We start from the raw sequence: 4,029 nt of genomic DNA, 5'->3' as shown, positions 1-4,029 counted from the left end.
AAAAAAAAAACATAATATAGAATAGAACAATACTGACAGTGGACACATTTTTCTGCAGATTAACTTATTTTGTTTTTAATACTGTGAGTGATTTTGCTTATAATACAGACACACTTTTACTTAGGTAGGTGATTGATTATCAGCAAAGTCGATGCTAGGAGGGTAGCATCATGCTGAGGCTAAAATATAAATCCCAGGCTTATTGTTAAAAATAAATGTTATGTACATACCATTATTCTTGCTTGTAACCTCCGTCTGTACAAATAACGGCAAGCCGCACGAACACGTTGGATCCGCCGTGATTGGACGCCGATGTAGGTCCGCAAAGCCATGAACATCAACAGCAATGCAACGTCCGCCATTGTTGATGGTGTGTTTGTGTTTGGCGCTGCCTCACTAGCATTGCTGGGAACGATTAGTCTGTGTAAACCCAGCCTGATCGGCTGGCGATTTGATTTTGTGCTGCAGCTCAGGCTGGAAACTTGTACATATATCTCTGCTGCTTCCTTTACAAATTTGCGGGAACCAAACACAAACTGGCTTATCTACCTGTCCAATTCCAGAGCCGTTACGGCTCTGTCCAATTCCTTTTAACCTCTCGACGATGCTCAATGGCTTCTTTTAAGCAAACAAATCGCTCAAGTGGGTGTAAATACTACAAACTTTCATGTTTTTTTTTCATAACCTGCAAAAATCGCTCGATTCCATTGCTGCTTCTGCAAACCGCTGATCAACACGTTTGGTTACACATTTCCTGCCTGGAGTTTTCGCGTCGCTCTACAAAGTTCTTAACCCGGCTCGTTGGTCTGATTAGTTGAAGAACTATCCAATTGTGTACAGAGTCATTTGAACTATGCCCGTTGATCACGCCTCTTGTGCAGTAGAAAATACAGAGCAGACTCCCCAGACCAATGTTCAATCTTAAAAGATTGAGCTTGGTCTGGTGATAGCCAGACTAGGGAAAGATGAGAGGCATACAGTGACGTAAGACCTGGCTCTGTGCTGGCTCTAGCCTGTGGAAAGGCAAACCGGTTCTTAGAAGGCTTGTCAGTCGAACCAACTCCGAACCGGCAATAGCTCTAGCGCTGAACTAGCACCCGGTTCATGCTGGTGGAAACAGATTGTGAGACTGGGCATGCACATTTCCTCATCCCTGACCATTAGCACTGAAGCACCACAAGCATGTGTGCTGAGTCCCCTCCTTTACTCCCTCTACAAACCTGTGTCGTGAAGCTGTGTGTCGTGTTGTGAAGTCGTGTTCGCGAAATAGTCTGGTCTGAGAATTTCAAGTCATCTAAAACTAATAATCGGTTTCCAACCGATTTCCTAGGTGTTTTGCTAACAGGTCCTTTTGGAGACTGATGCGCCATTGTTGTTGTAAACTTTACAACAAACAAACTTTGGTTGCTTGTCAGTCAGACGGCCTCTTGGGCGGTCCTTGGCCAGTAAACGCTGCTACTAGGCTTTTTCGACTTCATGCAGCTCTGCACAGACCAATCGGCTGCTGACTTGAAGCAGTGCATGCCAGTTAGAAATTTTGTCCGACTTGACTGTGACGTATGCCATCAAAGCACCGCGAGAGCGATTCGAGAGCAGCCGCAGGACTCAGCCAGCGCAGGCTCATGAGCTCTGATGACGTCACAACTATTCCACGATTGGCCGGATTCACCGCATGGATGTTTCGTGTTTATTCTCACACCTTTAGTTCCACTAAAGCTTACAAAGCGATGTTATATTGTGTCATGTTTATCAAAATAAAACTGATTAAAAAATGTAGAATCCACTTCATTGATAGTAGCTTCAATGCTGTTCAAACAGACGCTGTATGAAGCAGTACATAAAGTACTGAATGAAAATGTCTCTGAAAATTCTGTGTATTTTGCAAATATTGCATTTATTTCACTTCAGTTGTGGTAAAGTATGTAAACACAGCGCGAGAGTCACTATGGGAACCAGATTAGTACTTATGATTTATTGAAGTTTTACTGTTTTTAATAAATGAAATCATCAACACTGTCACCATTTAAAAAAAAGGCATTTTGAATGCATTTTACTGTTATTGTTTCACAACTTATTGGTACTCTTAGATGTTCCTAAATGTCTTGGTTAATTAATTGTATTTGTTAGAGAATATACATTGAGTATCTAATTGGTTGAAATGTCTTGCAGTTTCTGATGGCATTGTATTATTGGACCCTCCTGCAGCACCACACTCTGTCACAGTCTTAAGTGATTATTGTCTTTAGGAATCTTTATATCTTTAGGTTTCGTTTGCTAAACCAAGCATCCTTACTTGTTTGCCCTGTAGGATGAAGATGGAGAGACCTCTTCCGCTGTGACAGCGGTGGTGGCAGAGTGATCTGAAACGTTTAACATGAACGCGCTTGACGTCACATCCGCAGACAGCGCGGGAAAAATCCGACCCGACAGAAAATAGGAAAAATAGGATACAGGCTTATAGGTGCACCCACTGTGAGCGGACAAGGTGTCAGTATGCTCATCAGGAGATGTTTGAGTCATAAATGGTAAAATAAAAAGGCTATTGTTACGTTTATTTTGAGGAAAAAGTTGCATATAGCCCCTTTAAAGGAGAACTCCGGTCAATTTTAACATTGAGCTAATTTTTTTGTACATTTGGAGTGCTGTCAGTACAGAGAACAACGACAAAAATCGGTGTTGCCTACACAGAGTTATTCTATTTTTAAAATTTGCACCCTGTTGACTTCAATGGGGCAAGTACTAAACCTGCTTTTAGCCTCTTAACATCCTTGATGTGTCATTACAAGAGCACAGAAAATGTGAGTGATTCCTTCAGAGTGATCACGGGTGAATCTGACTGCAGTAGATGTGAAAGATATGAATAAAAAATGATGTTATTTAAGCCAGCGCACATACCTGTATTTACATCATGTTTTCGGTCGAAGTCCATAGTAATCTATTGTCGAGTTCACGCGCATAGGTTTAGTTACCTATGATCACGCGCGTGAACTCGACAATCGATTACTATGAATCATGTAATGAATATTAATGAATATTAATCACGTCTGCGTTTGCGCATTAGTTTCTGCTTTCTCATAAAGGCTAAATAATTCCAAATGAACTCCATTACTTTCACAGGAGAATACAACAAATAATATCGTTTACATGTAGCATATCAATTCTGTGTGGTATGTAAGACTCTCTTTCTCTCTCTCTCTTTGAGTGCGTGAGAAACACTGAGCGCTCTCAGGCGCCTCACACTAGTGTTTACTGGGCGTCAAATACACTGTGCATTCATTGAGATGAACTGAAATAGTGTGCTTTACGGAGAGTGAAACTCTCATGTGCTCAGTCAGTTTTTGGTGAGTGAACATATATCTGTGTGTCCCAGATTCAGATTGGAGAGCGATAAACTCGTTTAGTGATAAACTCCGCCTCAGCTTCGCATCTACCTTCTGCCATAGTTGTTTTCACACTGTATGTTTTCACCCAAACAGACATACATCATCAACTAGGCATTATCGCGGGAAGACTAATTGTTATCGTGAGGAGAATTTGTACCAGTAAATCACAAATGATAATAGCCTGGGAAAACCCAGACTACTTCCGGCGAATTTCAATTCTCTCTCCAGGATAGTCTGGAGAAGAGCCCATTCAAACTCATTTCTGTGCCGCCGAAATCGCGGCACCAATCAGAAACGTTTGGGGAGGGATTTACATGATGACGACAGCGCAGCGACGCTGAAGGAGTTCTCACGCAGTGAAAAATACATCGCGGAGCAGAGAGGAGACTGACAACACGCTGGCAGACAGGACAGAGCAGGCTACTTTTCGGTTACGTTTGATATTAAACATATTAAACAAAGTCTCAGCTTTCAAATTTGGTAATTTTTTAAAATAAATTTAAACCATAAATCAGGGTTTCCCCAGGTTTGATCACCCCAAATTTAAGACTTTTTAAAGACCTTTTTAAGACCACTTTAATGAAAATTAAGACCTACGTCGCACCCATTATGCAGTCGTAAAATACCAGATCAAATCCCAATAATG

The sequence above is a fragment of the Scardinius erythrophthalmus genome, assembly GCF_964197995.2.
Source record: "Scardinius erythrophthalmus genome assembly, chromosome: 1".
In the NCBI taxonomy this organism is placed as follows: Eukaryota; Metazoa; Chordata; class Actinopteri; order Cypriniformes; family Leuciscidae; genus Scardinius; species Scardinius erythrophthalmus.
This window is presented reverse-complemented; position numbering follows the sequence as displayed.